This window comes from Bufo bufo, chromosome 2 (assembly GCF_905171765.1).
Source record: "Bufo bufo chromosome 2, aBufBuf1.1, whole genome shotgun sequence".
Classification (NCBI taxonomy): domain Eukaryota; kingdom Metazoa; phylum Chordata; class Amphibia; order Anura; family Bufonidae; genus Bufo; species Bufo bufo.
This window is the reverse complement of record NC_053390.1, coordinates 316401168-316415317: the sequence shown is the minus strand read 5'-3', so window position 1 is coordinate 316415317 and position 14150 is coordinate 316401168. Positions and strand designations below refer to the sequence as shown.

General features: G+C 45.9%; 1 protein-coding gene across 4 annotated transcripts in view; it reads right to left on the bottom strand.

Moving 5' to 3' along the window:
* Positions 1-8133, bottom strand: part of SPIN1 (spindlin 1) — a 67168-nt gene extending 59035 nt beyond the window's left edge. The window contains exon 1 of one of the 4 annotated variants that reach the window (XM_040416960.1): positions 7906-8133. The gene's annotated coding sequence lies outside the window, so the exon portion shown is untranslated. Of the gene's footprint in view, positions 1-7409; positions 7699-7905 lie in introns of those variants that run through there. The other 3 variants (XM_040416963.1, XM_040416962.1, XM_040416961.1) reach the window with 3 other exon arrangements.
* Positions 8134-14150: the final 6017 nt, after the last annotated feature.

The window sequence follows — 14150 nt, the reverse complement described above, 5'->3', positions numbered from 1 at the left end:
AACTAAATATAGCAATAAAGAAAAAATGTGGGGGGTTGAGCCCGCACAACCTGCCTGTAGGTGCAGATCACTATGGCGAAATACATATACAAACGGAAAATGCAAATGTGATCGCACACTACATCCAGCACTCTGCCCTCCATGCTGGATGAGACATTGGTGTACATTTTGGCCAAAGCGTAATTAAGCCACTCACCGCGTCAAGGTAGTCTCACTTGAGTGGTCCCTAACCACTCCATTTGAGGTGCCCCAGTCTCTAATGATGCGACCTCAACGAGCTGCCGCATTGTCGTCCATGAAGATTAAATTAGGCCTGTGTTGTTCATGCAGAGGCCCAATGACTAGATTAATGATGGTATTCAAGTAGTATGGGCTTGTCATTATACCATTCATATAGTGTAGGGCAGTTCTGTATTGACTAGACACACCTGCCCACACTAACACCACCACCAAAGGCTCATCCGGTGACAACAGTGGTTGATGCATAGCGCTCTCCTTGACGTCTCCAACATAGTTGGTGGCCATCCTTTCTGCTTAGCGTGAATCGACTGTCATCAGTGAACAGCACTGAGGCCATGTAAGATGGTGACACCCATGTCTGGTGAGGTACCCTTGCAGGTTGTCTAGCAAACAGAGCACACTGATGTAAACGGTTTTGAATGTTCTGACGTGGCACTTGGGTGCCTCTCATCTCCTTTAAATGTGTCTGGAGTTGTGTGGCATTCATCATCCGGTTCTGCAGGGCATTGTTCACAATGAAGAAGTCATCAGTGTGGGATGGAGCCAAAAGACGTCCACTTCTATGCTTTATCTGTGTCTGTTGCAACCTGCTGATGACACTGACACTAAGGCTACTTTCACACTGGCAATTCTGGGTCCGCTTGTGAGATCCGTTTCAGGGCTCTCACAAGCTGAACTGATCAGTTTTGGGCCACCCCAATGCATTCTGAATTGATAAGGATCCGTTCAGAATGCATCAATTTGGCTGCGTTTGATCTCCGTTGCGTTTTTTAGACGGTCACTAAAATGCAGCTTGCAGCGTTTTGGTGACCATCTGACGATGCAGAGCCAAACTGATCCGTCCTGACTTACAATGTAAGTCAATAGGGACGGATCAGTTTTTCACTGACACAATATAGTGCAATTGAAAACGGATCCGTCCTGTTTCCCTACCATCTGAGAACATCTTGCTTGAAGCCTTGCAATGGCGAGGTACTGTTGATCAATTGTTAGGTGTTGTCTTGGTCTCATGATGTCAAAATGTGAACAGCATTATGAGGAGGACTGTTTAAATACCTATTCTAATTGATCCAAGAAACTTATTTGGCAATTCATGGATCAAACACCTGTTGTGAATTTTGCAGTTAAGCTCCTTGTTAGAGAACAGCAAGTTGTGTAAAAAGAACTAAACAGTTGGACATGTGCATTCAAAAGTTTAGAGAAGGTCACATTAAGTTCACCTGTAAAGGTTAGAGTGCATTTTAGGTTCATCCTGAAATTTCACCCACAAACCAAATATCCCTAACTTTTTGTTAATGTATATAGAAATACTGTAAGTTTTTAAAGGACACAATATGGTTATGATATAACCTAGCACTGCACACATGTAGAGCAGAATAATATACCATGAATAATACAGGTAGTCAGGTATAAATGCCAAGACTATAATTATAATGCTTCCGTAAGGCCTCCTCCATACTTGCGCTATTGGTTTCCACTGTTCCTCACTTAACTAAATCAACAAACTAACGAAAATAACAGAATTCCTGGATTTGGCACATAACTGACCCAATGGGGACTGTTCAGGAATCCTTATTTTAGCAGAGAAAAAGAAAAAAAAAGTTCTGCATGCCCATTGTTTTTGCTGAAATCTTCAATGGAGGTCTTGAGTGCAGACTCCGAGGAAGACATGAGCAAGTCCTAGATCTTTAGCACTGAAAATAATCCCCAGAATCCTGTAAAGTTAGGAACCATTTGCTTACAACCATTGGTGGCCACAAAAGATCAATTCCACAGATAGTCTTAAAGGGTTTATCCCACGACTAGTGTAAAAAATGAAACTCAGACATCATATAGTACATAACAATCTCTTTTTAAAACAGCTAGAAGCAGCCCTGTACCTTACATGGATCCAGAGATCTCCACATTCACTGCTCGGCTAGGTTTATATCAAGCTGGCAACGTTGCAAATTCTGATATTGTTAGGTTCCCATCTGTAGAAGCCACCTTGCCTTTGGTATATGGGCCAGACACAATTTGGATCAAAAATGTGCACAAAAGAACTTTACATTTTCATATATAGAGAGCACAGCAGTAATACACTTCATAGTAATCAATTTTCCAGTGTTTGCATGTCTCATTGTGCTGGCAGCAGGGGGCCGCTATATACTAAATGTAAAATATAAGAAAAAGAACTGGATCGCACAGCCCCATTCAAAGAGGCAACCTTGTCGTGGTGAGTGGGCCTATGCTTTTTGATCAAATTGTATACTAATGCAACATAGGGTTAGGTATATGACAAATTGCGCTGAGAAGCGATGTTAATTATGCCGAGAAGCAGTTATTAGATAAAAGCATAGTATTGTGGATGTGCGATCCAGTTCTTTTTCTTATATTTAATAAGTTTTCAATAATCTATGTTCTTTTCCCCACTGGTATCAGCACTCTTCCCCATTCGGCCCAGGTGCTTTTAATTAGCAGGAGTCTGCATAAGGGTATAAATTCCTACCTCTCAGTTGGAGTTCCTGAGAGGATGTGATAGGGCGAGTTCCACACCTGTTCACATGGTGCAGTACTGCACGGTGGCCATTTTTTGCTTTGGTGCTGTCCTGATGGGTTGGTGGGGCCCGGTGCCAAGGTGGCTTTGCCAGACAGCGGGGGTGCTGGTTGGCTTCCGGGTCCTGCTGCCTGCTGGGGCGGTGCTGTTGCGTTGGTGGTCACCGTGCAGTGCTGCACCAAATTTAGGTTAGGGTCCCATTCAAAGAGGCAACCTTGTCTTGGTGAGAGGGCCTATGCTTTTTGGTCAAATTGTATACTAATGTCTCATGTACAATATGTAACATAGGGTTAGGTATACGATGAATTGCGCTGAGAAGCGATGTTAATTATGCCGAGAAGCAGTTATTAGATAAAAGCATAGTATTGAGGATGTGCGATCCAGTTCTTTTTCTTATATTTAATACGTGCTGCTATATACTGTTTGCTTTAATTTTAATAAAAAATAAATAAAAAAAAAGAATAAAAAAAATGTATCATTCTTTGTCTACATTACTATGCTTTTCTATGGTAACAGACTACAAATAAACTGTGTGTAGTCTGATCCTATAGTCCCTGTTAAAGATCTGTCCCCAACCTCTTGCTATCCTACCAAATATATGTAAGGCCTCATTTACACAACTATTTTCTGGTCTGTATGGTATTTTGTATCACTATTTATAAGCTAAACTCAGAAAGTATGACAAAAGAACTGTACTTATGGGTTTTGGCTTAAACCTTTCAGGACCTAGAGATTTCTTGTTTTCGTATTTAACGCCCTGCTTTCCCGGAGGCATAACTTCTTTTTCTATTCGCATATCTGTATGAGAAGGGGCAATTTGAATTTCTATATAATAAAATAAAAATATTAAGTCCCCCTAAGGGGAATTAAACATGCAATCGCTTCTCCTTTTCAGGGCAACTAACCTATAGTAAGCCACCAAATTCAGCTGGACTGGCTGGTGGTTTAATGTGTAAGGGCCCTCTCGATTTCTGTGTTGAGGAGAGAAGGATCAAGCTGCTGGATTTCAACATGCCCGATCATTTTGTTTCAGGTGAGGTAAGCTGCTATCACAGGATTATAGCAGTGGAAGGAGAAATAGCTGTTGGCTGAACAGGAGACTAATATGTAGGGGCGGCCTAAGGTCACGGGCACCATTTTTAGGGGATCCACACAAGTCTTTTCTGCACAGAAGGAGGATCAAATCTCAGCACAAGGATAACGGGAGGTACTGTTTAAGAGAATGGATTAGGTGTCCCAGAAAACCTAGTTTGTCAGAAATGTAGATTACCAAAAGAAACAAAAAAGTACATTTCTGATCTCCTTGTAACTATGGGGCTGGAATAGCCTTAATAACAAATGGAAGGCGTTTTCAGGGTTGTAATAAAATGTACTTTGGATGCCTCAGTCCTGCATTGTTCCTCACTCTGCTGCTTCAGAAGATGTACTAGCATGTATGCATCAAGAAAAGCAATGAACCAGACATGCCCAGAGATCAGCAGCAAATCCATGAAAAGCATGCTATGACTAAGGATTTGTATATCCAAAACGCGTAAGGAAAGTTTTACTACTATTAGATCAGTGTGCAGACTACAATAAAGCAGAGGTTTTTGGAGTACGGGATTTGGTTGCCAGCATTTATGGATGGCAGCCAGACGAGAAGTCCATGTCCATAGAGGACAGGCTATAGAGGTCGTTTGGTGTGTGCCTATGGTTTAAGATCACTGCACAGCGACATAATACTTAATTTTCAGCGCCCCATTCATTGCGCTAATAGTTTTGGTGGGATAACCTCTTTATAGTCTTGGTCATTTGTGGGATCGTGCAGCAGCGCACATCTGTATGCGATTCTGGACGGGGACATTATTTCATTTCAGAGGACACCAGTTTAGAGTAGGACTCTTCAAAAGGTGGTTTTAACACTTTACTGCACAATAGTAACAGCATTATGTTTATTTTATTCGGAGATTAGCTATACTCTTTAGGAGAGACGAGCACTTATTTAGTCTGTTCAGTAGTTGTCAGTTTCCTTCACCCACAGGTCATACAGAGTGCATTTATCAGCAACGGCCATTAAGGTGGACAGCAAACAAGTCTACCAAGCAAGGAACTGACTTCTAAAATGCGTCAGTCAGTAAACAGGGCGATGGCCCAAATATACTCATCTGAGCGCACCTGGATGTTCTTGCAAACTGCACCTAGTTTTAGAAAACTCCACTGCATGTAGATGACCAAAGGGGGGCATGGCTTCGCAGGAAAGCGCGTGTTGCCTAAAATGTGACATTTTGCTACAAAATTGCGTCACAGTTCTTGGGTAAAATTCTGATGTAAAGTTATCAAAAATGAAAAATGTCTATTTGCCAAACTTATCAACAGCCAGAGTCCCTGTGAAAAGTCTGGTGCAGCCCGTCTTAAAGAGGACCTTTCATCAGTTTAGCCCTAGTCTAATTATGGTCTTACCTTATAGGGCGGCCCCCACTGATTTCAGCGCCTTATATTATAATGAGCCGACTCGGTTATACTAGTCGGAGATTCAGTTTCACTGGGGGTGGTTCTCTTCTACCTGGCTGTGAGCGCATTCCAATCAGAGCGCACCGCTCTTAGCCAGGGAGAAGCGCATTCCAATCAGAGCGCACCGCTCTTAGCCAGGGAGAAGCGCATTCCAATCAGAGCGCACCGCTCTTAGCCAGGGAGAAGCGCATTCCAATCAGAGCGCACCGCTCTTAGCCAGGGAGAAGCGCATTCCAATCAGAGCGCACCGCTCTTAGCCAGGGAGAAGCGCATTCCAATCAGAGCGCACCGATCTTAGCCAGGGAGAAGCGCATTCCAATCAGAGCGCACCGCTCTTAGCCAGGGAGAAGCGCATTCCAATCAGAGCGCACCGCTCTTAGCCAGGGAGAAGCTCGTTCTCCCTGGCTAGGAGTGGTGCGCTCTGATTAGATGCGGGTCTCCGCCTAGTATAACTGAGTCGGCTCATTATAATATAAGGCGCCGAAATCAACTGGGCCAAGAGCGGACGAACAGGGTGGGTCTTTGGAAAATAAAAAGGTCCCATGGCATCAGTGGGAATCCAGGAAATAGCCGACACTCGGACCCAGAGCACACCCGCATGGGAAGGACACAGGATCACAGCGTAATGGAGTAAATCCCAGCGAGTGCCTGTAATAGTCTTCAATTCTTTATTTCATATAAAAATAATACATAACATATACGCGTTTCAGCCTGTCCAGGCCTTCGACGGGCTGAAACGTGTCCATGTTATATGTATTATTTTGATATGAAATAAAGAATTGAAGACTATTACAAGCACTCGCTGGGATTTACTCCATTATGGCATCAGTGGGAGCCGCCCTATAAGGTAAGACCATAATTAGACTAGGGCTAAACTGATGAAAGGTCTAAGTTTTATGTATTACCAATGTGAAAAATAGTGTCTGGACCTGCCCTCTAAAAAAGGTAGCCATAGGCTTAGAATTCAAAAAAATTAAAATTAAAATTAAAAGGGGCTGTCCAGAGAGGCAAGTTAAAGGGGTTTTGTGGGAGTTCCTCAGGATAGGTCATCAATATCTGATGGGGTCCAACTGCCAGTACCTGCTTTTTGGATGTTTGAGGTGCATCATCTTTCTAGGCCAGCGACATTGATCACAAGGCCTATTTGCAGCTCAGTTCCATTCGAATGTACGGGGCTGCAATATCTAGCACAGCGCTGAGCTTGGTAAGCTGTGAGGAGGCCTCTTCAAACATTGTGATTGCCAGGGGTGCTGGACTTAGACCAATCAGATACCGATGACCATTCCAGAGGAGAAGCCATCAGCGTTGAACTTCCGGAGAAAACACCTTTAAAAAGGAGCAAAAAAATAAATAAAATAAAAATAAAAACTTTACTGATGACGGCATGTGTGAAGGGGGTCGACTGTCTGGCTCGCTTCATTAGCTGAGCCAGCCCCCCTCACTCTTTCATCCTCAGCCAAGACAGAAAATGGGACGGCAATGCTTTCTTCTGTGTCAGAACGAATGCTGAAGTGGAGTTTCCTGGACCAGCACTGAAACCAGTGAAGATTTCTTAAAGCATATTAGTGACTTTTATTCATTTCAATTCTAAAGAACTTTGTATGTCAGCAGACACTAATCGTAAGACCACCACCATTCAGGTGGCGGATTTTCTAGAAGAAAGGCAGGAGCAGATACGAGCGAGAGGTAAAGTAGTAGTCCTTTCCTTCCTTTTGGATCCACTCCTGGCTTAGACTTCAGCCTTCTGGTGGCGAGCCCAACGGTGCTGTAAAGTTTCCCCAACTTCTCAGACTATTCAGTAGACTCTAAATCAATAACCAATGAAGGAGATCACATTTCACTACAAAACCAGCCAAGAGGATCCCTCATCATCCATAGAAAGCACCCCTTTACAGCGACAAGGTCAAAATCACAAGGAGCCTTGAAGGAATCCCTAGCAGGCAGCAGCTCCTGGGGAAATCCACAAGGAACCTGCCCCTGACATTCATGGATCTCCATAAGAAGGGTTCTCCTAATGCTAAGCTAGCCCTCAGCGCATTGTGGTGCATCACTCCCCTCCCCAAGCCCTCCACTGGGTACCGAGGCCTGCCATCGGACTTCAAACTTGGCATTCCTATGCCTGCAGATGGAAAGCCAGCCTTACCCTTGGGAGGAGAGGATGCTGGAGGGCAGCAGGTTGATCAGCGAGGAAACAGCCGGGTGTCAGCCATGTTGTGTGCGCCTCCAGTATTTACAAACCTGCAGCGGTCCAGTCCTGGAGAAAGAGACGAGAGGGGGAGGGGGCGGAAGGCAGCAGACAAAGGAAGCCAGAGCCCGAGACGCAGACAAGACACCCAGCCCGTGCCTGCCTCTATCCCCGCCTCGTGTGTCTGCTGCCTCCCCCAGCCCGGCTATCGCATGCCGCCTGCAACAAGCGCATCACAAAGCCAACATTCCCAAAACCAGGCGGAACAATAGCAGCGCCTCTCTGACGTCATACATTCTCCAGCCGCCGTGACGTCACTGCCCGAAGGGGAACACAAGGGGGCGTCGCTGCGCGCTAGGGGAGAGTTGGAAGTAGTGTGGCGCTCGCAGCAACAGGACGACGCTGATGGAGACGGCCCGACAAAGGGCTCCAGGCCCGCACAATAGGCTCTTACCTTGAGAACGAGAGGGGTTTCCCTCCACTTTCTCCCAAGAAGGCTGCGACACTGCTCCGGTGCGGCCGAGCGCCCCCCGTGCCGCCCCCCTCCCTCCTTTGTCAGATGCCGTCAGCGCTGTTTTCTGGCACAGCAGCTCCCGCCTCACTCTCCGCTCCCCCCCTGAACTTCCAAGCCCTCCAGTTCTCGTTTTCTCCCTCTTCCCTCCCCCCCTTCAGACACTGCCAGATTCGGAGCTGGCTGCTAGTATACACTGTGCTGAAGTCTCTCCTGCAAGGATAAGGCCTCGCCTTCCTGCCAAATAATGCTCCCCTCAGAGCTGGGCCCCTCCTCCCTGTGTTGGTGCAGACCTGAGCTGTGCGCACGCGCAGACGGAGCCCGCTCTCCGCAGCGGTAAGAGTGGAATGCGCATGTCCGCCGCGTTTTTTATCTTCGTGTGGCCAGAGTAGGTTTGGTAGACGGGTCCCAGGCTGTCCTGCTTTATAATGAGCGCATGGTGGCTGTGGGGGTTTTCCTACATGGAAGTGCTTGTAGTATAACATGTGAGCTCACTGCATTGCAAACAATCCCAGCACTTTGATGGTGGACAGACATTTTAGGACTGCATTAGTTACATAGATCTTCTGTTCACATACTCTGTTTGATGGCTGCATTTCTTGGACTGAATGCCGCTCCTCTGACCCATAATAACTAAGGGTACCAGCACGTGGTGCTGCCATATAAAGTACTGAAGAGCGCATTGTTAAGGAAGAACGCCCACAAACAATGTTATTCTCTGATGATGTAATCTGTAGTGAAGGTAGTTTTCTTACCAGAAACTGTATTTGTGAGTTATAACCTCCCTTCTGATCCTCAGCTGTGTGTCATGTGACCAACACTGACTTTCCAAATCACACAGCATCTTATGTGTGGACAGGAAGTCAGTTTCTCTATGTATCCTATGGGAGCCTCAATGTCTGTCTCATAGGAATGGATAGAGAAGTAACTGACTTCCTGTCCTGTGTCAGTTGGAGATCAGAGAGTTGGTCACATGACACAGCTGAGGATCAGAAGGGAGGTTGTAACTCACAAATACAGTCACTGGTAAGGTTACTTTCACACTTCGTCTGAGGATTCTGGCAGGCAGAACTGCCTGCCGGATCCGGAAATCTGTATGCAAACGGATAGCATTTGTTTCTGGATGCGGATCCGTCTGACAAATTCATTGAAATACCGGATCCGTCTCTCCGGTGTCATCCGGGAAAACGGATCCGGTATTTTTTTTTCTCCACAGATTTAAAGGTCTGCGCATGCGCAGACTGGGAAACCCGATCCTGTTTTCCAGAACACTTGGTACCGGATCCAGCATTAATACATTTCAATGGAAATTAATGCCGTATCAAGTGTTCCGGAATTTTGGTCGGAGAAAATATCGCAGCATGCTGAGGTATTTTCTCCGGCCAAATACCGTAAGAGGGAGTGAACTGAAGACATCCTGATGCATCCTGAACGGATTGCTTTCCATTAAGAATGCACTAGGACAAAACGGAAGCGTTTTTCCGGTATTGAGCCCCTGTGATGGAACTCAATACCGGAAAACTTTAACGTAGTGTGAAAGTACCCTAAGAAGATTACATTCACTACATAATCTATCTTTCTAACAGGTCAGAGAATAAAACATTCTTGCGGGTGTGCTACTTTAATGGCTGCGCGGCACCTTCAATGCTGCACAGCCATTAACGATGCAGACCGAACAATGCTCTCTTTAGTAGTTTAATTAGAGCCCGCTGCGTGGTGCCGAACGTGTGGTCATACTGTAATGCATAGTTGCTAACAGTTCCAAATTTGCAGGGGGCATCCCTAATTTTTACAGAGGGTCCCTGCAACTTCAGGCTGTCCTGTGCTGAAAATGGATGGAGCTTATGTGCGGCAAGCCCACATGGTAATGGCTCTGGCTATTACAGTCAATCACAGTGGTTTTCCTTACACTGTTGCTCCCTGGGGCCGTGAAGTGAAAGGAGGGGGCACCCTTTCTTCCCTGGGGGCACACCCTGTTTCTGGGGCTCCTCCCTGATGATAGTTGGGGTGCCTGTGATGTATGGATGGATTGGAAGCATAAATTAGCCCAGGAAAAAACTAAAATATGTGGTAAGCAGGTCCAAATTGACAAGAGGTGAGGCAACACACGTTGGTAGGGACAATTTAAGTAAGCGTTAAGGAATACAATAGTGCAGCACATAATACCACCCCAGCAGAAGCAAATACCACAGTGCAGCAGAAAATGCTGCCCAAGCAGGAGCAAATACCACAGTGCAGCGCAATATACTGCCCAAGCAGAAGCAAATACCACAGTGCAGCGCAATATACTGCCCAAGCAGAAGCAAATACCACAGTGCAGCGCAATATACTGCCCAAGCAGAAGCAAATACCACAGTGCAGCGCAATATACTGCCCAAGCAGAAGCAAATACCACAGTGCAGCCCAAAATACTGCCCTATTAAGTACCTGACATTCCTAGCATTAATAAACGCTAAGATCGTAAGGTTGCTGTTATGTACCCGGCTGGAGGCCGCAAGGAGGGCTCAGACGGCCCCTGGACATAGGTCCATTGGGAAGTGTCCCTGTAGGGCAGTGATGGCTAACCTTGGCACTCCAGCTGTGGTGAAACTACAACTCCCAGCATGCTCCATTTATTTCTATAGAGTTCTGAGAGCAGCCAAGCAAGGGGGGCATCTTGGGAGTTGTAGTTTTACCACAGCTGGAGTGCCAAGGTTAGCCATCACTGCTGTAGGGTCTATAGCCATTCCACCCCTGTATGGGTGCATAGCAGGGTGGGTAGCGTACGCTGGCCGGCGTATGGTGCAGGAGTCAGTAAACAGGCCCAGTATAGCAGAATCAAGTCTCTCTCTACCAAGGTGCAAAATGTGAGTTATAGTACATGGAATGATGGCAAAGCACAGTTTCAACTGTACACAGTGCAATTCCTTCCAGGTAACGATGTATGGATTTGAATAATGATGAGAGTTATGGCCTTCTCTCTGTCTCAAGTCTCTTCCTGTGGCAGGCAATCATATTCTTGCAATAGTGACTGTAATGTCCACTGAGAGATGCAGGGTTTTAGAGATAGGACTGGCCAGGATGTGTCTTGGTGTGAACGGTGTCTTAACAGTGTCCCTCACTGCAGTAAAGTCTTAACAACCACCTTACTGACCCCAACGCTCAGCCATGCAGACTCTAGGTTCTCTAGTTCTCTCCTTTGTCTTTCTCCTTCTGTAGAAATGCAGAGATTTTGATTTGATTCAACTTTATTGTCATTACACATGTAAAGTACAGGGTAACAAAATATAGTTTGTATCTAATCAGAACTGCAAAGGGCAGCAAGTGCAATAAAAGATTGGATTACACTTACCGGTAATCGGTTTTCTTTGAGCCTATGACAGCACCCCTGGAGAGACCGCCTCCACCTCCTCAGGACAGGAAACAAGAACCAGAATCGCCTTTTAAAGGAAGGATCATCCCCTCTATCTCCAGTCCTTTTTTCAAGAACTATGAAGCATAACATCTTAAAGGATAACTGTCACATTTAGACCCTAATTTAAATTTTCATATATGTAGTTACTAATAACCTGATATTCCTGAATCAGTTACTATTAGACTGACTTACCCCATATTTAATAAGATTCAGCCCTTAGCAACCAGTCTGCATAAAACTGCAATTTCACTATTCAGTTAAGATGGCCGCCACTGCCCTCACCCTGAGGCTAATCCCGCCTGCCCTCACTAGCCAGTAACAATAGCCCCCCAAAAGTGTCAGTAACCAGAGCCCTCCCCCCTAAAGGGTTAATCTCCTGCAGCACAAAGGGGTCCTCTTACCACATGTTGCTTTCATTTATACACTGAGCAGATGGCAGATCTCCCTTCCCTGGTCTGCGCTGCTTCAACTCTGCATTCTCCAGCTCTGCTGAGTGAGGGAGCGTCTGCCAAGCGCAGGGACAGGGAGAAGTGCACACAGCCCAGGCACTGTTATCAGCTGCTGGGGAGGACCTGGCTTTAATCATTTACTTACAGTCCCTGGCTGTCAGTAATGTGACCTTGCACACAGCCTGCTTTTGCGTCCTCCGTCCTTCAACAGAGGACGGACCATGCCTAGCAACCCTATTTTAAGCACAGGTAAAAGTAGGCAGTACAGGGAACAAAACTGTGGAATTAAGGGATAATTGAATACACAGTGAAAAATTGAAATAGGGCCACCAAGGTGATATTAATCACCACAATCCAATACTCCAAAAAAAAAAAAATACGACAGTTACCCTTTAACAACCTAACAATATATCTTTTTTTTTTTTTTTTACACACACACATATATATATATATATATATATATATACACTGCTCAAAAAAAATAAAGGGAACAAAAATAACACATCCTAGATCTGAATTAATTAAATATTCATCTGAAATACTTTGTTCTTTACATAGTTGAATGTGCTGACAACAAAATCACACAAAAATTAAAAAATGGAAATCAAATTTTTCAACCCATGGAGGTCTGGATTTGGAGTCACCCTCAAAATTAAAGTGGAAAAACACACTACAGGCTGATCCAACTTTGATGTAATGTCCTTAAAACAAGTCAAAATGAGGCTCAGTAGTGTGTGTGGCCTCCACGTACCTGTATGGCCTCCCTACAACACCTGTGCATGCTCCTGATGAGATGGTGGACGGTCTCCTGAGGGATCTCTTCCCAGACCTGGACTAAAGCATCTGCCAACTCCTGGACAGTCTGTGGTGCAACGTGACGTTGATGGATAGAGTGAGACATGATGTCCCAGATGTGCTCAATTGGATTCAGGTCTGGGGAACGGGCGGGCCAGTCCATAGCATCAATGCCTTCGTCTTGCAGGAACTGCTGACACACTCCAGCCACATGAGGTCTAGCATTGTCTTGCATTAGGAGGAACCCAGGGCCAACAGCACCAGCATATGGTCTCACAAGGGGTCTGAGGATCTCATCTCGGTACCTAATGGCAGTCAGGCTACCTCTGGCGAGCACATGGAGGGCTGTGCGGCCCTCCAAAGAAATGCCACCCCACACCATTACTGACCCAATGCCAAACCGGTCATGCTGGAGGATGTTGCAGGTAGCAGAACGTTCTCCACAGCGTCTCCAGACTCTGTCACGTCTGTCACATGTGCTCAGTGTGAACCTGCTTTCATCTGTGAAGAGCACAGGGCGCCAGTGGCGAATTTGCCAATCTTGGTGTTCTCTGGCAAATGCCAAACGTCCTGCACGGTGTTGGGCTGTAAGCACAACCCCCACCTGTGGACGTCGGGCCCTCATATCACCCTCATGGAGTCTGTTTCTGACCGTTTGAGCAGACACATGCACATTTGTGGCTTGTTGGAGGTCATTTTGCAGGGCTCTGGCAGTGCTCCTCCTGTTCCTCCTTGCACAAAGGCGGAGGTAGCAGTCCTGCTGCTGGGTTGTTGCCCTCCTACTGCCTCCTCCACGTCTCCTGATGTACTGGCCTGTCTCCTGGTAGCGCCTCCATGCTCTGCACACTACGCTGACAGACACAGCAAACCTTGCCACAGCTCGCATTGATGTGCCATCCTGGATAAGCTGCACTACCTGAGCCACTTGTGTGGGTTGTAGACGCCGTCTCATGCTACCACTAGAGTGAAAGCACCACCAGCATTCAAAAGTGACCAAAACATCAGTCAGGAAGCATAGGAACTGAGAAGTGGTCTGTGGTCACCACCTGCAGAATCACTCCTTTATTGGGGGTGTCTTGCTAATTGCCTATAATTTCAACCTGTTGTCTATCCCATTTGCACAACAGCATGTGAAATTGATTGTCACTCATTGTTGCTTCCTAAGTGGACAGTTTGATTTCACAGAAGTGTGATTGACTTGGAGTTACATTGTGTTGTTTAAGTGTTCCCTTTATTTTTTTGAGCAGTGTATATAGCTCTATACAAATTTTATATAGGGCTGGGAATTAACCGGGTGCTGTCATAAGCTCAAAGAAAACCGATTACCGGTAAGTGTAATGCAATCTTTCTTTTTCACCTATGAAAGCACCCCTGGAGAATAGGCAAGAATTTGTCTAGGGTGGGACCACAGCCTGAAGTACTTTACGACCAAAGGTAAGACCTTCATTAGAAGGTAACTAGTCTATAGTGTCTAGAAAACGTATGTGGAGAGCTCCAGGTAGCTGCCTTACAAATCTGCTCTATAGAGGCAGAGGCTCTCTCTGCCCATT